Source organism: Chinchilla lanigera, unplaced genomic scaffold (genome assembly GCF_000276665.1).
Source record: "Chinchilla lanigera isolate Chin_1 unplaced genomic scaffold, ChiLan1.0 scaffold00005, whole genome shotgun sequence".
Taxonomy (NCBI): Eukaryota; Metazoa; Chordata; class Mammalia; order Rodentia; family Chinchillidae; genus Chinchilla; species Chinchilla lanigera.
The window spans coordinates 40,471,825-40,496,133 of record NW_004955406.1 but is presented as its reverse complement, the minus strand read 5'-3'; the positions used below and the strand labels follow the sequence as shown (position 1 = coordinate 40,496,133).

General features: G+C 50.3%; 1 protein-coding gene across 1 annotated transcript in view; it reads left to right on the top strand.

Annotated features, from left to right (window-relative positions):
• Positions 1–24,309, top strand: part of Lrrn2 (leucine rich repeat neuronal 2) — a 57,266-nt gene that overhangs the window by 3,812 nt on the left and 29,145 nt on the right. The window lies entirely within an intron of this gene.

Genomic DNA, 24,309 nt, shown 5'->3' with positions numbered 1-24,309 from the left:
AATCAGGCTCCACCACTTATAGCTGGGAGCCACTGGGCAAGTCTTCTAATCTCTCTGAGCGTCAGTTTTCTCCTCCTCAAAGCGGACAAAATAGTACTTATGAAAGTTGTCAGGAAGATGAAATGAGGTAATACACGTAGCAAGCCAGAACAGTGTCTGGCATATGGTAAGTGCTAAATAAATATTATTGTTATTATTGTGGGGAGGTGGGGGGGTCAGTCCTGTAGACAAAAATGAGGCTTGTGTTCTAGTTCTGGGTGAGCAGAGGTGACTGCTTCCATGTGCAGATAGCACAGGCTTGCTGAAAGACGTGATATTTGAGTCAAGGCTTGAAAAGGAGTCCTCAGGTGGATGTACTGGGCCCAGGGACACTGGTGCTGAGGGTATCTGGAGCACAGGAATCATTTCAAAAGGCTCCATGGTGTGAACATCATCGACACCACTGACCTGTCCCTCTCAGCCTTTTTGTCCCCTGTACAAAGAGATCAGCTTCCAGTGAGGCTGGTCAGCGCCCAGAAAAACCCCACACCCCTTGGTCTAAAACATCAGCCTCAGGGCAGGGGATGCAGTGCAGCCCCACTGGGTGTGGTTTCCTGGCCTCTGACCCACACTAAGCCTTCACCTCACAGACTCAGCTGAAAACCCAGAGCTGCCATACCCTTGTCCCCTGGCTTCTGGCCCTTCCCAGGGATCCAGGAGACCCCCCCTGGCTTGAGGGAGCTGCCTTGTAGGAGGTGAGTTTAACCGGGTAGGGTTTAGAATTTGGTTTGTCTCTGTATATTTCTTCCACCGACACCTTCCCTGCAGTTCAGCATTTGATGGACTTAAAGTGAGTTCCAAGATGACGAGCAAGCAGCGGGTTCCTGGGGCAAAAATGGTTTGTCAGCTTCCACCACTCAGCTTATAATGACAGATTATAGCATCTAGAGTTTATTGAGCACTTACTATGTGCCAGGCACCAAGCCACGTGCTTCACCAGCATTATCTCACTAAATCCTCAAATGCCCCTATTGGTAGGCAGGTACTCTTATTCTCCCTAATTTAAACATGAAGAAGCTGAGATCTAGGTCTAGCAACAAAGACATGTTGCTAGAAAAGAGACCCAGGGAAGGATTTAACCCTTCTCTCTGACTCCAGGGCTCCGGTCCCTTTACCACCCCAGAATCCAGGGCTTCCTGGTCATATAGGCTATTCCAGTTCCTTGTAAGAAGATGTTTCCCACCCAGCCCTGGCTGAGCCAGGGGCCGCCTGCCTTGTCTTGGAGATCATCAGAGAGGGTCTCTCTATCTCCTTCTTCCTGCTCCTATGGGACCTGATATTTATTCAGGATCCAACACTGTTGCTTGGTCTCGGCTGAGTGCCTCAGGGGGCTCAGGGCAGCTGGGCCATAAGCGTCGATGCCCATGGATGTAGGACGGGATCTGATGTGAGGCTGACTCACTGGGAGACGTGAGGACAGACAGAGCGGGGCAGACTTGGGATCATGCTGCCAGCAGGAGGCCGCTAACAAGGCAGGCTCCCATGTCCCAGGAAGAGCGAGGGCAACCATTCCTATTTCCAAACACCCCACCAGGCCGCTCCTTGGGGGAAAACAGATGGAAAAATGGGGCGATGACTGAGGCTGTCAGCTCAGGTCCCCTAGGAAAAGTAGGTCTGTGTTATCTGATCCTTCCAGGAAGAAAGAGAAAGAGGAGAGAAGAAAGTCAGGTGCAGAGAGGTTCTTCTGTGAAGTGCTCAGACCGAGCCCTGGAGCTGGAGGATGAAAGCGTCTGTCTTTGGCCTGGGAGGCTGGAGGCGGCAATGCCCAGAAGGTGAAATGACCACACAGGGCAGCTGGAGGTATCGCCCTGTGCGGGAGGAGGGGAAGGGGAGAGCTGATGCTTTGCTTGCTGTCACTGCCCGCTGTCACTTCTACTTCTGAACAGACCTCCCAGTGGGTAGAAGGCCCTGAGCTTCAGAAGGTATCCCCCAAAGCGGGCCCAGGGCCCGAAGGGTGGACGCACACAGCCAGAGGGCACCTGCAGAATCGTACCGCCCACTGCCCATCTCGGAGCATGGTGGCACTGGAGTCTCATTAGTGCCATTTCTTAAGCATCCGGGCCTGGCCAGACAGCCTGGGGGTGTAGACAGCAGGGACCAGTGAGAGAGCTCTGTCCTTAAGGAGCATTCACTTTACTGTCTGGGCACACAGTAAAATGAATTTGAGAAGCAAATGGCATAGTACTAGGGTTAAGTAAACCCAGGCAGGAAAATAGTGCATATGTTGGGAGGAAGGGAGGCTGCAGATTGTCCGGGCTGTCACCGAGGCTTGTGAGAAGGTGATGTTGAGTTACGACGAGGGAACAGCAGGCCCAACAACTAGGAGGGAGGCCCAGGGCTGGTAGGGTTGAGGAGCACAGAGGAGGCCATGCTCACAGAGGGTAGCAGGCAGGAGATAAGGTTGGAGAATAAAGAGGAGGCCAGACTGAGGAAGGCAGGGGGAGGTTTCTGGCTTCTCCTGAGTGAGATAGAGGGCTGAGAAGGGTTTGGAGTGTGGGGTGATGCTCTGATTTCTACACCCCAGAACTTTGACCATCCATTCCAACATGGCGGCAGGTGGCTAGTCAGGAAGTTCTGACGAATGGGACTCCCCGGCCTTTGAAGCCAGTTGAGTTACCCAGTGTGTTCTCGAGCATCTGTACAGCCTTGTCTGTGGGGCGTGGGGTGTGGGGTGTGGGGTGTGGGGACATAAAGGCACTTAAGACCCAGGCCTTGCTGGTAGGGAAACTACAGATCAGTTGGGGAGGCAGCACTCATGCTCACAAGAAATAATGAGGGAATAATACCAGACAGTATTTAAAACCGAGTGCTAAACTGTGTGATTTAGACTATAAATGTTATCAGAACTGTGAGCGCTGTGTGGGAGTCTATAGGGAACGCTTCCTCGGGAGGTGTGGCTGACTGGGGCCCCAGCAAGCAGAGCTGTGGCTCTGTAGAGGGCGGGTTCTCACCAGAACTCAGGGCTGGTGGAAGAAATGGCCAGACTGGAGGGCAGGCTTATGGGTAGGGAACAGGTGGCAGCATGTTAGCTCCCTGCATGAGGCTTAGCCTCTGGATAAGCCCCTGCCCCAACACTGGGCCAGCTGGGCTTCTGATATACTCTTTTCTTTATTTTTGTTTGGTTGGTATGAGGGGTGGGTTTTGTTTGGGGTATTGGGTATCAAATTTAAGGCCTCACACATTCTAGGGAAGCACTCTTCCACCAGCAGCACTTTGGACCCTCCTGCCTCAGCCTCCCCAGGAGCTGAGATTACAGGTGTGTACTACATTGCTGGGCTTCTGGTGCCCTCTTTAATCCCTCAGGGAACAAGGATGGCTGCCCTTTAGTCATAAACTCTGACGTCCAGGGCTCTCATCCCCTCCCTCCCAGGGCCAGGTGATTTCTGTTCATGGAAACCCTCAGGCTTTAAGCAGGTCCCGTGTTGCCTCTACTGTCTTTTCCACAGAGCTGCACCCTCGATTTTCTGGGCCCACTTCTCTGCCCAGACTGCAGGGAGCTTCTCTCCTGGCCTCCTCTCCTGGCCCTGGCTCCTGTCTGGCAGGTTAGTCCTGCAACATCCCTGTGAGTTTCACACTTAGTGAACCGGAAACCCAATCCTGACAAAGGGAGCCGGCTTCTTCCCCAGGAGGGGGAATCTTGTCCTCCCCGGAGCAAGGCTGAGCTCACCTCTGAGGTGTGGAGCGAGGTCGCTCCTCACAGTGGAGTGAGGGACTCCGTGGCAGGTCCCCTCACCCACTGAGACACGGGTGGACACACGATTCTCCCCGGACCCCAGCCAAAGAGCAGAAGCCAAGAGTCTGTAGGCAGAGCAGCCCCCTCGCTCGATCAGCCCTGCCCACTCTGGGCCCTTGGGAGCTGAGAAAGGGGGACTGACGCTTGACCCCAGGCCTTGTTCCTCTGAGCGGCCAGTGAATCTGAGGCCCTTGTCCTTAGCCCTCAGAATCCAGAGCAAACAGAGTCTGTTGGAGTTGGTTAGCATCCATGCTATCTAGCCATATGGACATTTTACTTTATCCTCCCTGAGCCTCAGTTTCCCCATCTATCAATCTGGGTTAATGACACCCACTTTCTGTTTTGCAGTACTGAGGACTGACTGAACGCAGGGTCTTTACATTGATCTACATCTCCAAGCTTGCTTTATTTTTTATTTTGAGACAGGTCTCACTAAGTTGCCCAGGGTGGGTTCACATTTGAGAACCTCCTGCCTCAGCCTCCCAGAGTGCTAAGATTACAGGCATGCACCACCATGCCCAGATAGTAACAGGCACTTTTGCAGGGTTGTTAATAATATTAGCTAACACTTGTGAGTGTTTATGAGGCACCAAAGCTTTAATGTATCTATCTCATTTAATCCACAGGTCACTGTGAAGTAGACATTATTCCTCCCCATTTTGCAGTTGAGGAAACTAAAGCCAAAAAGCATTAAATAACTTGCCCAAGGCTGTACACAGGCAGCAAGTGGCAAAGCCAGAATGCAGCCCCAAATCATTCTGACTCCAGAGTCCTGGTTCTCAACCACCACGTGAAATGAACTAATCTGTGTAAAGTGCCTGCTACAAAGTAGAAGCTCAATAAATGTTAGCACGTTTCTCCTCCATTTCCCCAGGGCTGTTCCTCCAGAGAATAGCTTTCCCCTAGTGCAACACAGTTCTTTTCCAGGACCCCCTGGGATGTGCAATAGAAGTAGGAGTGGAATGAGCTGCCAGTTTATCTGAGAGAAAAAAGGGCCTAGAAAAGGCGAGCCATTTGCATACAATTATAAGGCTCCAGGGCTGTGATGAATCCCCAGGGTACCCATCTGCCCTGAGTGTTTCATTCAGCCCCACTGGGGCAGGGTCCTTGGCAGAGGGCACCTTGCCAGGGTTGCACTGGAGACCAGGGGCCAAGGCCACAGCACCACCCTCAGGTACTTGAGCTGGTCAGTTACTAGAGTCTGAGGCCTGTGCTTTCTGAACTTGGCTGCTGCTTCTGGAGTGTAGTAAAACCAACCTGGGACTCTCTGGATGGATGTGCGAAGAGGACAGTGCTGAAGGTCAAGGTGTGGGGAAGGAAGGACAATGTCTTGGCTTCGTGACTGCTGGATTGGTGAGCCCTGTGCAGCAGGAGAGGTGTGCAAGGACACACACACAGAGCTGCATCTGACCTTACCTGGAAATAAAGCCAGAACAGATGGCTTGGAGGGTAATCTGAACACAGGGGTGCATACGGAACAGAGAGGACCTGAGAGAGTCCCCAAAACAGTCGTCACACATTCCTCTTTGGGGACCCCTTTTCTGGTGCACATAGGACCTGTGTCTGCACAACCCCCAGCACAGCCTGAGCCTGCTGACACTCACGCTTGATGCACCGACCGTACAGCTCCTCTGCGTTTCCCCAGGGAAAAATGAAGACGGGGAGCCCAGGTCTCAGCACTTTAGAACTGATGGCAATGGAGAGCCCTCTCCTCCTGTGGTTTTCAAGCACTTATAGAAATTGACTCATATTTTCAAAACAAAACTATAATGTGTGATAGGCAGAATAATGTCCTCCCTGTGCCCACAGACTAATCCCTGGAAACTGGGAACACATTATGATATAGCAAGGGAGAATGAAGGTTGCACATGGAATTAAAGTTGCTACGTTGTCTGATCTTCGAATAAAGAGCTCATTTGGGAGGTTGATACAGGAGGATCACTGTGAGTTTCAGGCCAGTCTAGGCTACATAGTGAGTTGCAGGGGAGCCTGAACTATATAGTGAGACCCTGTGTCAAAAAATAAAAATATCCTGGATTATCCTGATGACTCCAGTGTATTGTAAGGGTCCTTGTAGAACAGGGAAGCATAGGTTGGTGTCAGAGTAAGGCCATGTGGGGAAAACTTGACTAGCCATGGCTGATGTTGCCTAAGGAAGGGGCGATGAGCCAGGGAATGCGGGCAGCCTCTGGAAATCAGGGAAAGGCAGGAAAACAGATTCTCCCCACAGCCTCCAGAAAGGAATGCAGCACTTTAAAGCAATGACACCCATTTTGGTCTCTGACCTCCAGACCTGTATAATACCTCTGTGTTGTTTTAAGATACTACATTTGTGGTATTGTGGTATGTAGCCACAGCAAATTAAGTATAAGGTAAAAGCAGAACAGGGGGACCAGACCCCTTGACCTCCTCCTGGCCTCCAGGGAGCAGTCCTACAGAATTTCTTCTCAGCACGGAGGCTCTGAAGCACACCATGTCTGAAACACAACCTCTACCTCTTCCAGACCATGAAACCAAGGCAAAACAGAGAAGAGGCTTTGTTGGAAGACACAATAACAAGCTGGGACTTGAGTCCAGGGCTGGCTGTGTCTGGTCAGAGAGCCTGGATGCTTCCACAAATCCTGCATTCCTCTATTTTTAACAGATGTGTGTTTGTACCTGTGACGCGTAGGGTGCCAGGCTGGGCCTGGGGCAGAGGTACAGTCAGCTCCCGCTGCAGGGAAGGCGAGGACAGTGCTGCACAGTTCTGCCCTGCCCTCCACCCCTCAGTATCCTCCACACACAGGCACTGGCCAGCCACTTCAGCCTGTCGGGTCCCAGCTGGGCTTCATCAGAACCACCTCCTCTGGGCAGGCACCTGCCCGCCTGCAGCACCCTAGCAAGCTTGAGGTGAGCCGGACATGGCCTCAGGGAGGGGAGGGGAGAAGGAGGGAGGGAAATGAGGCAGCAGAGTAACGCCCTGCCTGAAACCAGCACCTGATAGTGCAGTATCTCCCCTCTGCCAGACAGTTTGGCCTTTCAGCGCCCCCCCAATAGCACACCTGAGCCACTGGCCAGCCCCCAGGGCTGCCAGCTCCTGGTGTCAGTCTCCATGGCAACCCCACATTTGCCGTTCTGGTTTCTAATGACTTATTGGCATGTGTGGTAATTTGCAGAGCTTGGCAGGCAGAGAGCTTAGGGAGCTGTGAGGAGGGGCGGGAGGCGGTTGGGAGGGGCTCAGGTGTTGCAGGAGGACAGAGGCACACTTGGTCCTGCCCCACCCTTCCTAGTCCCTGCTGCTTGCTGTCCCAAGGAAGAGGGCTGCCCCGTGCCCAGGGCCTCCCTCCCTCTTTGAGGACATGGGCGATCTCCAGGCCCCTGTGAGGGAGACAGATGGACAGACAGATGTAGCGCACAGCTGCTCACCTGTCAGGCAGACTTGGGCAGGCATGAGGGAGCCGACAGCCATGTTCAGCCACGGCAGGTCAGACCACCCACGTCTCACGCCCGCTCCCTGAGCCGTGAGAACAAGGGGTCCCCTCTGGGCTGAGAAATCACTCAGCCTCATGGGGAGAGCAGCGAGGACAGCATCTCCACAGGACAGGTCCTGGCAGACACTCAAGCAACCAGGCAGGGCAGCACTGCATGAAAGGCCAGATGACGTAGGTGCAGGGAGAGGGCAGCCAGCCAAGCCATCAAAGGGGAGAGATGAGCAGGGCTGACCCTTCTCCGCTGTTGCTCCGAGAAGCTTCCCCAGCCTCAGTACTGCTTCCCCAGGGCACGCAGTGGGGAGCTGTATGGCTGCGGTCCTCCTGCACACAACTGCTCTGCCTCCCCTTCTGCTGTCACTCTGCAGTCGTGGGAGGCGGCCCCGCGTGCAGGAAAGAGCGCTGTGTTTCAAGTGAGCTCCACTGCGTTAGAACCCCATGGCTACTGCTGACCCACGCTGTGACCTTGGACCTGTCTCTTAGCCCCACCCCAGCCTCAGTTTCCCTCTCTCTAACGTGGAACCAACATCCCCAGCTCACAGGATTGTGCAAATGAAACCACCTCATACTTAAAAAATGTGTGATGCTTCGTAGGCCCTGACAAATACGAGAGAATTTAGAAAGTAGTCTTTTAATGATCTCCCCAAATAAACAGGCACAACGGGATGGATAAGTTAAAGAGTTCTGGTGGACTTGGTGAGGTTCTCTTTTTTAAATATTTGCGAATCGTCTTCATTCATTCAGTAAATGTTTATTGAGAATCTTCTGTGAGCAAAGTCCTGGGCTGGGTGCCGGGTCTTTCCTGGTGTGTCACTGTCATCGTGAGTTGAGGGGCCTGTGTGTTCTCTGAGCAGATGGCATCTCTCAGGAGGGCCAGGGCTAGGGAAACATCTGGCTCATGGAGGCTGTGTCTGGGTCATGTCCCCTGAGAGCTGCTGCCCAAGTCTTTAGAAAGGGCGAGTCTGTTTTCAGAGCCATAAGCTGCTGCTGAGGCTGGAGGGGGCCGCAAAGGACTGCCAGCCACCAGCTGGAAGAGGTGCACCTGCGGCCACCTGGCCATCCTAACCATCATCTGCTCCCCTTGCTGGTGCAGGGAGGGAGCGGGGAAAGCAAGAAGAGCTGGGAACTTGCTTCTGTCTGCCAGTAGGGGGACTTCTGCCTGCAGCAGAGTTCTGTTCTTGTGGGAGCCTCCCCGCAGCCTCCTCTGAGATGGCGCCCCAGCAACAGTGGGACAGGAGTGGCTGCCTGCTGTGTTGCCTCTCTACTGCACACTGTAGCTTGTATCCACAGTGATGATGGCTTTGGGACTGCGACCTTGGAGGTGAGGGTCGCTAGCTCAGCACACCTAGCATCCATTCTACCTTAGCCGGTTCCCCTGACCTTTTGTGATCCACGAGAAACTCAAACTCTAGGGTAAGCAGAGGGCTTCCTGAGGTCACACAGTGAGTTGGTGCCACAGGACCAAGTTGAAGGCTTCTAACTTTTGGCCTCATGCTACCCCGTTCCCTTTTCTCAAGTCTCCTCCTCCCACAGCCTTTCCTGATCTTTTACCCTGGAGCCCCAGCCCCACCAGTCCATCCCCTGGTTCTCCTGCCAAAGCCACTCACTCCCAAAGCCACATCCCAGCTCTTGCCACCACTTGAAAATCAGTTAGTGGAGCACACTGCGTTCTGGTCATCATCCTCTGGTCTCCAAGCTTGCTGGTCTGAGAATTTCCGTACCACCAGTCTTACATCTTGGAGACCTTGGGTCTGCTGGTACCTCTGCTCTCCTGCCACCCGTTACCTTCCTTGGCCTTCCCTTCCATGAGACCAGATGGATTTCGTGGTCCATCATTTTGAGAATCTTCTGCCTCATGTCCTAAACTCTTTTGACCCTCTTTTTATTGTCCTAGTTGGGCAGAGTCCCAGTTCTGGATTAATTGCTCTATCTACTCCCTTTGCCTACATCCAGGCAGCTGAAGCTGCTGGGGACACACACACACACACACACACACACACACACACAGATACCTCTACAAACTCACCCTCCCCAACCCAACTTGTTCTTCAGAAGCGCCTGGTGTTCCTGTCATGTCTCCTGGTTCCCTCTCGCCTGAGTCTCCACAATAACTACTTCACACATTCCTCCCCAGATCTCCGCCTCCAACCTTGCTCTCAGCTGAGGACCTCACCTCCCACTTCACAAAGAAATAGAATTCGCCAGGCAGAGCTCCCCAGCTTGTCCCCAACCAAACCCTCAAAAGCACCTGCCTCTGCATCGGTCCTCTCCCCTTCCTCCTGTTTCAGTTGAGGCAGCAGCGCTGTCACCCTGGGTCACAGTTTCTGCCACCTCCATCCTAGCCTGTCCTTAGCCTTCTAATGTACAGTTCCTCACCATGCTCAAGTTTCTCCCAGCTTCACAAAACAAAACAACTAAAACCTTCCTCGAGCCCAATCTGCTGCTGCCCCATCCCTGTTCTTCTTTCAAGCCAACTGTCTTGGAAGAGTCAGTTCCACAGCCCATTCCATTTCTGCACCGCCCACCCCTTCCTCAGCCCCTCTCCAGTCTGGCTTCCTCCTCCACCCACTGCAGCTGCTCTCTAGATCCCTGAAGCCAGGCAACAATTTTAGTTCTCAGAAGCACTTTCCACTCCTTCTTGACACGTCCCTCCCCTTCTCTGACCCTGTACTCCTGGCTTCTCTGGTTACTCTGGAGTCATCTTTGCTGACTCACCCTTCACCTCTCCTTTAAATGTTCCTGATGGGCTGGTTCAAGGTATTCTCTTCTGATGAGGTGCTCTGTCCCTAGGCATCTCCACTGCATGAATGGCTTCCACTATCATCGACCTGCAGGTGACACCCACATCTCCAACCTGTATCTTTTCATATTGGCTCCATAGTCTCATTCTACTGCCTAGTTGACTAAGCTGGATGTCCCAAGGAACCTCACACTCAACATATTAAGGCAAAGTTGTGCTTCTCCTCCTAAATCTCTCCTGCCTTCCCTACCTTTCATCCCCCATCTCTTCTAATGTGGTCTGTTTTTATGAATGGTACCATTTCAGACCTGCTCTGTATACCATAACCTAGGAATCATTGTTCACCCTTTCCTGTCCTCTCCTTATATCCAGTCTGTCACCAGGTCCTAGCTGCCTTTCAAATGGCACCTAGAGACATTCCCCTCATTCCTCCCCATCTCCACACTTCCAGTATTGAGGATTGAACCCAGGATCTTTGCACTTAGCTATACCCCTAGCCCTTTAAGAAAAATTTTTTAAAGTTTAAGACAGGGTCTCAAACTTGTGATCTCCCTGCCTCAGCCTTCTACAGTGCTGACATTGCAGGCACCACTACACCCAGATCCACAGCTCTGCTTTGGGTCAGGGAGCCCCCACTTCCTGTGTAAAGCACTGGGTCACCTTCATCAGCTGCATCCACCCTGCGCCTCCACTCTTGTCCCTCCCCTGCTGCCAGAAGGACCTTTCGAGGACAAAGATTGGACCCAATCATATTGTCCTACCATCCCGGGACCCTTTAGTGACTCTGCTCTTTAGGATGACCAGAGAACTGACCCAGTCGGATCTGGCCCACGCTTGCCCTTTTCTTCTGCTTGCTCTGCACTGGTGCAGCCTCTTGCGGTTCCTGGACTGCTAAGCTCCTTTGTCCACATGACCTTTACATACACTGTCTTCTGGCCCTTGTCACTCTGCCTGTCCTATACTTCTCCCTAAATTCAGGTTACCCTTCAGACATTAGCAAATAACCCTTCTTTGAAAAGCCCTCCTGTACCTCCAGAATGTTACCCAGCTTGCTAGTCCAAGGTGCTTTGACTCACCCTGTTAAACACTCGACAATGTCCCATAGGCTTCCTTTATAACACACATTGTGACAACAATGTCACTTATGAGGTAAGTGCCTGTTTGTGGCACTAGGCTGTGGCCTAATGAGGATAGAGACCATACGTTCGGTCACCTTCTGTCACTGGTGCCTGGCACCGATTCCACATTCAAAAATACTTGGGAATGAATTCATGAATGAGAGGTCTTTAAGCACAAAAAGGGTCCCATGGGAAAAGCCAGAGGAACAGATGCTCCTCGAATGTGGCAGTGGTAGACCAGATGACCGTGCCTTGCCAGTATAAAAAAGTGGGGCTCCTGCCCCCATCCCCCTGCACTTCCCACTCTCTCCATCCCCAGCTAAAGATCCCACCCAGATTCAAAGGACAGTCCCCTGAGTTCCCAATCTAGGCTCTTCCTCACCAATGACTCTTTCAGGAGCCATAGCAACAATCACTCACATTTGAATAGCTCCTCGCAATCTACTCAACTCTCCAGCATACATTAGAGTGCTTGGTTGTGTTTGTCCCTTGTGCTACCTCGTGAGGATCACCTGTTTTGCAGCAGGGAAGCTGAAGCCCGGAGGGGCTTGATGGCTTATTGCAGTCCTGTGGCTGGTGCTGCGGCCCCCTACCACGTCGTCTGTCTTGCCCCATTCCCACATTCATAGAAAAGAAGTGCTGCAAGTGGAAGATTGCTCACAGTAATGGAAGGAGGGTGGCACCGAAGACAAACCCACACAGGGTGGGAAGGAGGGCATGTGGGTGTAGTATGTGCTCTGGTTTGTAGTAACTTGACTGTAGTTAAGTTGGCATTGCAGAGCTAGCTGGCCTGTGCTTCTCTCATGGATCCTTTTCGCCTCTGGTTGCATCGCGGGGACAGAGCACTCTGGGATCCCGGGGGTGGGAGTGGCCAGAGAACTGGTGAGGCAAAGAATGAAGATGGTGGAAGCCAGTGAAGGACGGTGGCCCCTCCCCCAGCCCCCTTGGTCTTTGCCTCCTCTGCCAGCCTCTTCCCTGCTTCTTGCTGTCTCCCAGGTGCCCAAGTAAAGCCACCTGGCCTGTTCGCCAGCCATGCCCTGCTGCCCTACACCTCTGACCTTTCTCAGGCTGCTCCCCTGGCTGGGATTCTTCATAGCCTCCTCTCTCGGCTGACTTTGCCAGACTTCTGTACTCACCTCTAGGAACAGCTTTTCCAGGAAACTTTCCCTAGGCCTGAGAATGCCTCCCATGTGCTCAGCACACTCCACACATCCTACTCAGTGCCCTTCTTTGCCAGGTCCTTCTCCTCTGCTGTAGTTAGGCACACACTCAGTTATTCATGGGGGTGCTCCCGGTGCCTGGCATGCAGCCGTTGCAACCACGTACACACCTTGAAGGCTTGTGTGTCCTAGATGCCATTTAAGTGCTTAATTTTAACTCCTTGAATACTCAAAGCAACTTTTCATTTTAAAATAAGTATAGATTTGAGAGAGGAATAAAGATGTAGACGGAAGTCCTGAAAACCCTTCATTCAGCCCCTCCCAGTGTTAACATCCTGTCTGACTACAGTACAATGTCAAATCCAGGAACTGCCCCGGATGGTGGTGCGTGCTTGTAATCCCAGCACTCTGGGAGGCTGAGGCAGGAGGATCACAAGTTTAAGCCTACCCTGGGCAATTAGTGGCTTAGCAAGACCCTGTTTTAAAATTTAAAAATACAAAAAGGGGCTAGGGATATAGGGACGTAGCTCAGTGCAAAGGTTCTGGGTTCAATCAACAGTCCTGCAAAAAACAAAAGACGGGAAACTGACAGAATTTATCCAAATTTCACAGCTTTGTGTAACTGTCGCTGCAATAAGGAACCTGAACTATACCATGGGAAGACTTTCTCTGTTACCCTTCGATAGCCACACGTTCCCACCCTAACTTCTGGCAAATATCAATCTGTTCTCCATCTCCGTAATTATTTCCAAGTGTTATATAGACGGAATTATCCAGGTGGTGATGTTTTTGCTACCAGCTTTTCTGACCTCAGTATAATTTCCTTGAGGTTCACGCAAATTATTGCCTAAATCAATAGTTTGCTCCTTTCTGTTGCTGAGTAGCACCCTGTGTCGGGATGGGTTACAGTTGGTCTGTGGACATTTGCATCACCCATTTTATAAGGGAGGAAACAAACTTGCCCAGGTCACATGACTAATAAGTGACATTTAATAAGTGTTTAGTAATAGGTGCCAAATAGATGCTTATTGTCCTGAGCTCAGCTGCAGTGAGGGTACTTTATGCTCCTCTGTCAGTCGCAGCATGGTGTGTTGCACATAGTAGGTTTGCCAGTGAGGCTGTGGGTGAATGGCATCTACACTTAGTTTGGTAGCAGTTATGTCCAGTTCAGTCTGCACCTAAACATCCACGAGAGGAATGCAGTGTATCCCTCTCGTCCTCGTCGTCGTCGTCGTCGTCGTCGTCGTCGTCGTCGTCGTCGTCTTTCGTGATATCTGTACTTTGTGTTTTACTTGGAGTGTCAGGAAAGGGAAATTGAGATAGTAAATATGATCACACACAGGTCTAGCATTTTATTGCCCAAAATGCCCAAAGCTATTGGTTCCAAATTAATATGTGCCCTATTTGCATGGTATTTTGCATCTAATTTGCAGGTTGCTCATTTGATCAAAAGGCAAAGCAACCTTCCCAGCTCCTGCCTTTTGCCACCACTGCCTCCCAGCTGGTGCCAGTGCAGTCTGCAGAAACAACTGGTGGGGAGCTGAATGTGCCCACCTTAAGCTGAAAAATCTGCTGGGGTGTCTTTGCTCGTGGAAGAGGTGAGAAGTTATTGCCACTCGGCGGGGGCCTCAGGAGGTTTAATTAAGGAGGATTTGTGAAGCTGTTGGAAGTCCTCACCCTCAGGTGTGGAGAGCCAAATGCGATTAAGTGATTGGAAAGGAACCCCAGGTTGGACTAATCTCACCCTGGGCACAGTGCCCAGGAGGCAGGTTTCTGGAGCACCTACCTAGCCCCGTTCTGTGGAGAGGTGAGGTGGCAAGACAGCCAAGCCCTGCCTCCAGGGGTACATTAGGGACAAGAGGGGCCCCCACGGCAAGACTTTCACTGTGAGTGTGTGGAAATGTGTCCTGTGGCCTTGAAGGAACCTGTGGTTCTGGCCAGTGGAGGCCGTACCAGGGGCCACAGGTAGGAGGGACAGGAGGGTAAGACTGTGGGCGCTGCCCTCAGAACCTGCCAGTGGCTTGACTCGCCTCAGAGCTATGCAGGGTAATTAGATGCCAAGCTCAATCCTACAGAGCCTAGCCCAGCGATAGTTCATGGAAAAGAGAGGCAGTGTTAACAGGCACATGGGAGAAAGTGTCCTGGAGGACGGGGGCCCACACTGGAAGAGCAGGCCTAGGAACGTGCTTCTCAATGGCCATAACCACACTTGCACAGAGGGTCAGGGAGGAAAAGTTATAGAAAGGTATGGACAAGGCCTGGACGGGTCTAGTGTGGAGTTCACAAGCAGTTTAAAATGAAACTTCAAAGTAATTTTGTCTTTTGGGCATGCCATTTGCTTTTTGTTTTTTGTGTTTTGAGACAGGATCTCGCTATGTAATTCAGGCTGGCCGTGAACTCACCATGTGACCTAGGCTGGCCTTGAATTCATGGTGATCTTCCTGCTTCAGCCTCCGGAGTGCTGGAACTACGTGTGCACCACCACACCAAGCTTGGGCAGGTCCTTTGGGATTGTCCGTCCAACCCCTGTGAATGTGGAAGTGCTCTGCTGTTAGAGCCACTTCACGGAGAGGACTGGAGTCACTGTGCCAAGGAGATGGAGCTATGGTTTAGATAATGTCTCTCAAATACCCCCATGGGAATGGCTTAGTCCTCAGCAGTGGGGGTATGGGGCGGTAGTGGGGAGTTTAAGAGGCAGGAGCTGGTGGGAGGATTTAGCTCCCCGGGGACTCAGAGGGGATCGTGCAACCACTGACTCTTGCTCTTCCCCAATCCCCACCAAGAAGTGAACGCCTTGCTACCCCCATGCTCCCTCCATGATGTGCTACCTCATCACAGGCCCAACACAATGGAGCCAGTGGGTCATGGGTAAAGCGTCCACATCTGTGAGCCCAAAGAGCCTTTCTCTTCATGACTTCATTATCTTAGGCATTTTAATGGCAATGCAAAGCAGACTGACCCAGATGGAAAGAGAGCTGGAGAGATAGAATGGACTGTGAGGAAGCGGAGCCCCTGCCACCTCCGATGTAGGAGTTCTGAGCGTTCGCAGGACTCACATGGGAGTTTGGTACTTGAGGGAACTGAATGCAGAGAAAGATCGGAGAGAGAGATGGTCACTGGGTTAACACTGACAGTGTAATGAGACCAGACAAGCTTGTAAGAGAGCTGAGCAGGGTGGGGAGGGTGGGTCCCGAAGGGCGGGTGGGCACTTGGAAGGTGGCAGGTGTGTGTTGTTCCAGGAAGGAGGGTTGTCAGCCATGCTGACTGCTCAGGAGCCCCCAGGGGCTGAGAGCTGGGAAAATGTGGGATTGAGAAGAGCGGTGAGATTGCCAACCAACTCAGAGGCTTGAGCAGGAGGGGTCTGTGCATAGGAGGAGTGACAGACCAACATTTTTATTGTTGTTCTGAAAGAAGGATGGAGGGAAGACAAAGGCCTTCTTTTCCTGAGGGTGAGGGGAGGGATGAAGATTGGGTTTTAAGAGGTGGAAGCCTCTCTGCCCTGAGTCAGAGGGAAGGCAGATGGACTGGGCAGAATGGGGAGAGGTGTGGGAGGCACAGGGATGGAGGCAAAGCAGGTCACACCTGCCGGCGTCCAACAGCCCCATGAGGTTGTCAAGGTCGTCTGCTCAGAGAACAGGGTGCAGATGGGAGCACAGTGAGGAGCAGATCTCGGAAGGGCTATGCAAAGTATGCTGGGGCAGCAGCCAGGGAGGAATGAAAAGCTTACAACAGAGAGGATGGGAGGAAGCTGGCATCGCGGATCTCTAATGGGGCTGGTCTGCCAGCTTCCCTGCTTTCTTCTAGGATGCTTTGGGAAGGGACGCTTTCTAATGTTTTAATCGAGGGGGACAGCACTGACCTCAGCCTGCTGCCGAGTGACCCTCCCAGCCTGGCCTCTTCCTGGACAGCCCAGCTCGGAAGCCCACTCTCCTGGCCTTGCTAGGAGAGCCAGCCCTTCAGAAAGCTCGAAACCATTTCTCCTTGGCCTGACTTAGGAATGGATGCGGTTCTGAGAGTCCCATTTGCCCTCCGCTGCTCCCTTGCACTGTTTTCATTTTTCTCCCTCCTCCGCCTGGCCACAGCAGCTTAATAGCCTCGCAGAGGGTCAGGCTGGGAAGATGAATGCTGGCCTGTGGGGGACTGTGCCCTGCCTCTCCATTAGGGAGGTGATGGAAGGCAGGGCAGGGAGAATGGAGAAGCCGGGGAGACACAGACACAACAAGCAGCTCCGGGGTTATCCAAAAGGGTTTCCATAGATGCTTGGAGGATGCCGTGGCTCAAGGACCCCTGATCGCTGGTCTAATTAGCTCTGACTTGGAGAGTGTGGGGTGCATTTCCCATAGTCCCGTGCACAGTGAGGAAAAACCAGAATGGGTTACTAATGTGTGCTGCAGAGAAGCAAGGGACTGATCCCCACGTACATGCACATACAGACTACAGGGCCCTGGGTGGCTCCCCCATCTCAAGACTTGGTGCATTCAATGACCCCAAATGCTTTAGGTAGCCCCAGAACACAGCTTCCTACTCTGCATTCCTCACTGTTGTGTATGGCTTCCCGACAGCCAGGTTAGAAAGGGAAAAGGGCCGGGAAAGTTCCTGTGGGTGGTGTCAGGGCTATAACCCAATATGACTCAGCCCTGTCCCTTCCTGTGTCCTTGCTGACATGCCCCAGGTCTATGAGCTGATGCCTGTGGATGCTGTCTGCCAGAGGAAAGAGCAAGAGTCCCAGGGCCACTGCCCTGTCCTCCTCCCCCATCCACCCCAGGACGGGCTGATGTTTCCTTGCACCTGTGGCATCTGTCAGCTTGTGGTCTGTGAAAGGTGCAGGGGAGGACACCTGAGAAGGAGAACCTGAGACTGAAGGAAAATCCTTCAAGCCCTGTGGAAATGAAGGAACATAGGTTCTGGTCTCACCTCTGACCTCAGCACCTTGTAAGGACTCAGCAAGGCTGTCTGGGCCCCCACTCCCCTACTGAGGCCATTTTTTCCAGCTCAGTCCCCTGAGCCTTTCAGAGAACAGAAAGGAGTTTGGGAAAAACAGATTCTACTAATCATGAAATGAGCTATATCCTAAGAAGAGGCATCTCCAGCTATCCCTAGCTTTACGACAGGGCAAGGGTATGTTTCTCAGTTCCCAGGCAAATGATTGAAGCAATCCTCGAGCCATCTGAAGTTTAAGTTCCAGTTCCCAGCTACCAACCAGCTATTTGAACTTGGGCTTGTTATTCTTTAACTGAAGATCAAACTTTTTTTTCTTTTTTTCTTTTGTTTTTTTGAGACAGGGTCTCACTATGCAGCTCAGGCTGGTCTTCAGCTCACTTTGTAGCCCAGGCTGGTCTCAAACTTGCAATGATCCTCCTGCCTCGGCCTCCCAAGTGCTGGGATTACAGGTGTGCACCACCACGCTCGGCTCCAACCTTTTACCCAAAGAATGATTTAACAACTGCCTTACACAGGATGTTTGTGAAAATGAGGCAATGTATGAGAAAGCATTCTGCAATTTTTTTGAACCAGAACTGTTTATTATTTTTATTTTTATTTAGATAAGGTCTTGATGAGTCACTAAGTTGCCCAGGCTGGGCTCAAACTTGGTGGTCCTTCTGCCTCAGTCTCCCAGAGTGCTGGGCTTATAGGTGTGTACCACACCTAGAAAATTCTGAAATGTCCTGTCACTGTTCAGCGGCTGAGAGGGGCTGGTGGCAGAGAATATGGGAAGATCTTCGGGCGTGGGTCCCATGGAGCAGAGTTCTAACCCCACTCTTTGTCAGACTGTGGATTTGGACAAGTTGTATTTCTCCTGCCCTTGGCTTCATCATCTGCAAAGCAGACACAACAAAGTCATGCTTGAGGATTACTGGATTGTATAGAATGGTGCTTATCTGCTTAAGGGTCTGCTTATGTCGTGCCCCTGAATGTGGCTCCCCAGCCCCCATCCTAGCCCTTCTAGGCTTTTGAGTCAAGGGCAGCTCATTTGCACACATTTCCTGACCCTTGCCAGTCCTGGCATTTTTCTCTGGAAATGCTGCCATGTGGGGTGTGCTCTCCCCGGGGTCTCTAGTTGTGTGTGTGTGCTGAGGAACACAGGATGGATCAAATGCAGTCTGCAGAGACCCGGAGACCTGGCCATCCCATGGCATGGCCCTTCTGTGGGAGACCCGTTCTCCCCAGCTGCTCCACCATGAGGTTTGCCCAGTGATTCTGGGCAGGTGCCTGGGGACAGAAGTTCTGGAGAGAGATTCTCATCCCTGATGAGCGGACCCACTTCCTGTGCTGATCCTACTTGGCCCAAAAGGCAGCCGCTCGTTTCCTGCTGCTACCTCTGCACTTGATTCTGACAGTGTTTCCTCTGCTGCAGCCTGGCCAACTCTTCCTGTCAAGGACATCTGGGAACTCTTACCTTCCCAGCTGCCCCTCAGGGCTCCCAGCAGGATGGCACTTAGGCCATTTGGACCACTTGACCAGGCAGATGTCTAATCCCCCTCACCCCATCTTGTCTTGTTGGGTCAGTGGACCACCTGCTTCAAAAGTGCCCTTGGGAATGGAAGGACATTTTTAAAGTGATGGTATATGCCTGTAATCCCAGCACTGTGGAGGCTGAAGCAAGAGGATCAACATGAGTTTGAGTCCAACCTGGGCTATATAGCAAAACCCTGTCTCAAAGAAAACAATACACACATACATACATAAATGCAGATCCCCAGATAATCCTCCAGATTAACTGACTAGATTGTAGGAGTCCAGAAATCTTTTTTTTTTTCCTTTTGGTGTTACAGATCACTGAGCTACATTCCCAGCCCCTTTTAAATTTTTACTTTGAGGTAGAATCTCACTAAGTTACTAAGTTTCTCAGGCTGTGCTCAAACTTGTGGTCCTCCTTCCTCAGCATCCCAGAGTGCTGGGATTACAGGTGTGCATCTCTACACCCGGTTCCCACAGGATCTTTATGCATGGTAGAGTCTGAAAACCATTGGTGTGACCTTTCCCCCAAATTCTACTGAGGTAGAACTCATACACTGAGGCAAACATCCTAAGCATGCAACTGCATGAATTTGGATATGGGATGTGCAGTGTACCCGTGTTACCACTCTCAGAACAGGGCCTAGAACATATAGAACATTTCCACCCACCCCCACTTCCACTGTAACTCAAGGAGCTAATCACCATTTGGAGTGCTTGCAACAGAGATTCATTTTCTGTGTTTTTAAGTTTCGTATAAAGGAGAATTTGCCTTCTTTCTCTCCACATTATGTCAGTGCTACCTGCTCTTACAAGGGCAAACAACCTGTTTCCCAAGCATAACTCAAAAGCCCCCTCATTATTGTTGTGTGTTCTCCCCTTCACCAGCCTTGTTCAGACCTCCACATCAGAAATTCAGCGGCTTAGAGAGGACCCAGGCCAGCTCCCCAGCTCCCTCTCGAGACCGCTGCTAGGGATATTCATTTGTAATGTGTGGATTGCCAGAGTCCAGGCACATTCCAGATGAAATTGGCCAATTTAAGCTACAAATGAAGAGACAAATGAGATGGAAATTGCCCTGCACAAGCCTGCTCCTCATCAGTAGGTATCGGGCCTGACATGCTGGGCTGTGTAACCTATTTTAGCCTCTTCCTGCAGCTGAGGTCAGAAAGGCTTCCCTGGTGGTGGGAGACACGATCTCCTTCCCACGCAGTCAGGGAGAGGGGCAGCCCAGGAGGCTCTAAGGGGAAGCTAGAGGGTGAGTGTGTGTGTGTGTGTGTGTGTGTGTGTGTGTGTAGGGAGTGTGCAGAGGACACCAGTCTGGTATTAGAGAAACAGGACAGCATAGGAAGAGGATTCTGTCATCTCCCCCGCCACACACACACAAAAATATAGATAGATAGATAGATAGATAGATAGATAGACTGATACAGTGTTCATCTAGTAGGAGGCTCTGTGCTACATGTTCAAACTGTAAAGATCAACGAGATCTTAGGCGCTCCCAGCCCAAGGGAAGAAGAGAGAAAGTGTTGGTGGTGGTGATGACAGGGACGGCCAGAGGAGGTGGCAGATGTATCTGTAGAAGGGAGAAGCAGCCCCTGGAAGGACCAGACAGGGTGGCAAGAGAACTGGAGATCAGCATGGACACTGGAGAGGGCAGGCCAAGGCCATTGCGAGGTGACCTCATCACCTTTGTTTCTAGCATTGATTTCCATGCTAGAAACAAAGCAGGGAAGGAGAAGATGGGCCTTCTATCTGCCTAAAACCAGAGAAGGCAGCTGTGAGGACCCTGAGAAAGAGAGCCCAGCAGGCATCAGCGTCAGTTCTTGGTAGAGGGTCAAGAAGTGAGGCCGACAGGGAGCGAGTTCATGCAGTGAATGGGGAACCAATGAAGAAAATATCTAAGAGATGGTGTGTCCACTATTATGTAAAGAGGGACTAAAGACCCAGGAGCTCCTCATCAGTGGGTCTCTATCCCATTCATTTCTTTCTTAAAGGAGTTGTCAAGAGGCAGGGAATTCAAATTTGTTTTCGTATAGACCCAAGCTAAATACAATTTTAGTAATAATAATAATAATAATAAACACTTCTAAAGCACTTTCCATGAGCCAGGCTGTTCTAAGCCCTTAGCACATATTAACTCATTTGCATAATAAGTATACATTCTAAAGCCAAACACAAGTGTATTTTGAACTATCCACATACACATTGTGAAAGCTGGTTATGAACTGTCGGCCACCATAAGAGCTCTAGGCTAGCTCTTTCTCCCTCTGGTGACCATGATGCAGAAGTCCTGGGAAGCACTTCCAGATCCTTGAATGATTCCAGATCTTAGCTCACCCCTCCCTTCTTTTCCACTGAGCTGAAGCTGTCTAGGCCAAGCCCCATGAAGTTGCTCAATCTGGGAGGAGACACTCGAGACAGCAGCACGGGGGATTGGCTGGTCATTACAGAGTGTGACTTTCTCTCCAGGGACTGCTCCCTGCCCCTTATCAGAGTCAGAATCCGTATGTTTCACACCACTGTGGAGGTAGCTAAGCCTCAATTCCACCAGGGAACTAGTTTCCATAGTAACAGAGGTACAGTAGCCCCTTCTTGACATTCTCAAGGGACACATCATAGCCCTTCCTGACTCCATGGATTAGAGACTACCATGTAATTTCCCCCATAAAACACAGTAACGTATGACCAAGGAATGTAATGAGGATGGCTAGCGAGGGAGCAGTCCTCTCACTCTCAGCTGGCCAGGAGGTTTCCCTGCATCAGCTCACAACACTTGTGGGTGAGCAGTATATACTGTTTGGTGTCAGGTCCCGGTTGGTCACAGCTGCAGAAGCCGTGTCATGATAAATCTGAGCATGCCCGTGTCTACTGTCCCTTCCAAATGACAATAGCTAGAAGGGACTTCCCATTAAACATGGGACACTAAACACATCCATGTGACTCAGCTTCTTCCAAAACCCACACTAGAACAAAAGAGTGAAAAAGGTCAAACCCACAGGGCAAGGGAGAGGAGACCGAAGTAAACAAACACTGTCAACCCAATCTTGGAAGCCGAGAAGCTAACTGACTTGAATTAAAAAGAAAAACCTAGAAAGACCCACAAAGAGGGCAGTCCAAGAGAACGGGCAAATTCCTACCATAAGACCACAGAAAGGCTGAAAAACTCAGTACCTGAATATAAGGTCTGGAGTAGGGCTCAGAACAACACGCAACTCCAGATCACTTCCTTATCCCATTTTACCCCAGGGCTGTCTCTGGCTTACCCCAAAGCATCCCAAAGAGAACTTTACTTTCCAGGGAGATTGAACTAAAAAGGCGCTGACTTGGAGACATGGCTATACATGTGAGCGGACATAAGGCAATATGTTGAAAGATGGGACCCTGGCATGGTGGTGCAGGCCTATAATCCCAGCACTTGGGAGGGTGAGGCAGGAGAACTGGTGCAAGTTCAAGACCAGCCTGAGCTACATAGTGAGTTCAAGGATGTCTTCAACTACATACCGAGACTGTCTCAAAAAATAAACAAATAAAAAGATGGGAATTTGCTGAAAGTCTGCAAGCCAAATGAGGAACCCTTTGTTCCTTTCTTCCAGTGGCCCCAGGAATGCTGATAGCCAGACAGTGGTGACACTGGGGAGACTTCCATGGAACCCTCCCATGATGAGACCCACCCGTTAACAAGCTCTGCCCATGCACACAGGACTTCCAGTGCCTCACTGTAAATATGGATCTCTGGCCAAGACCTAATAGATTTTTAAGGAAAGCTTCTACTATAAACAGCCTAGGCCAAAATAAACAGAAAACAACAATTTGAAGAAAACTAATACTATGCAGGGAGGAAACCCAAAAACCATAGACAGCACCACCAACATAACTGATGTCCTCCAAGAGCTAAAAGATGATATTATGCCCACAAAACAAAAACACAAGGCTTTTTAAAAAACTGATATATAATTCATGTACCATAGAACTCAGCCTTTTAGCCAGGCATGGTGGCACATGCCTATAATCCCAGGACTTGGGAGGTTGAGGCAGAAGGATTGTTGCAAGTTCAAGGCCAGTCTGGGCTACAAAGTGAGTTCAAGACCAGCCTCAACTGCATAATGAGACCCTGTCTCATAAAAAGGAGAAAAAAAAAAAAAAAAAAAACCTCAGCTTTTTAAAGTGTACAACTTGATGGTTTTTAGTGTATTCACAAATTTGTGCAACCATCACCACTACGTAGTTCTAGAAAATTTTCATTATCCCAACCAAAAAAAAAAAAGTCCATATCCATAAGTACTCACCCATTCCTTCTCTCAGCCTCTGGCAACCACTAATCTACTTCCTGTCTCTATGGATTTGCCTATTCTGACATGTCATATAAATGGAATCATCTAATAGTGGTCTTTTGTGTCTGGCCTCTTTCATTCAGCATAATGTTTTCAAGGTTCATCCATGTTATAGCATATGTCATTGTTTCTTTCCTTCTTGTGGCTGGATAATAATATTTCTCTAAATGGATATGCTGTGTTTTTCAAATCCATTTGCCAGTTGATGAACACATTTGGGTGATTATTGCTTTTTAAAGAGGCTTAAGAAGAGTGAACTCTGGGGCTGGGGATATAGCTCAGCAGCACAGCACCTTCCTGGCAAGCACAAGGTCATGAGTTCAATTCCTGGTACCAACCAAAAAAAAAAAAAAAGAAGAAGAAGAGAAAGAGTGAACTCTGGAAATCTAAATTAAAATTTAAAATAAAATTTAAATAAAATGAAGATGATTGCAAGGGTCCACCAGGTGACCAGCATAATTAATGGAAAAAGACTCCCCACAAAATCTGAGTCAGAGCACCATAGTGAGATCCCATCGCAAATAAAGCAAAACAAAAAATGACCCTCATAAAGACACATTTTGAAATTTCAGAAAGTCAGGGATACAATGAAGATCTTACAAGTATCCAGAAGGAAAAGGACAGGCTTTAGAAAAACAGCAGACTTCTCAACAGCAACTGGCAGCAAGTAGATGATGGAATGCCTTCACACATGTGAGGGGAAGTTCTTTTCAGTGTGAAACTATATCCATAAAAATCTCTGACCAAACTACCCATTAACTATGCAGGTTGAATAAAGACATTTTCAAACATGCAAAAATTTTAAGAAATTTACTTCTTTTTCAAAAGCGACTTGAGGATATACTCTTCCCAAACAAGGTGGAAATAAAGATGACATGAGACCCAGGGGCTGAGACAAGTAGTAAAAATGTTGATCACCATAGGAGAGAGACTGGAAAAACAGGCACTGGGAAGTGGAAAAGGAGGTTCTTTAAATTCTCTCCAAATGTTTATCTATGTTTTTTCATTTTTCAATACTATACATTTGTTACATGCGGATACAGAGAGCCATCAGCAGAGGAGAAATGTTAAGCAAACAAAGAATAAAGACTTTCTATACGTCTTTATAGGCAGATGTGGAGCTCTGAGATTACCAGGCTGCTTCAAATGCCATCTCCCCAGTTGCAAGATGTCCTTGTCCTTTATCTCACAGCCCTTGGGGCTACAGTCACATCTGTTAAGAGTGTGTCTGTCTGTCTATCCTGCTAGATTGACAGCTTCCT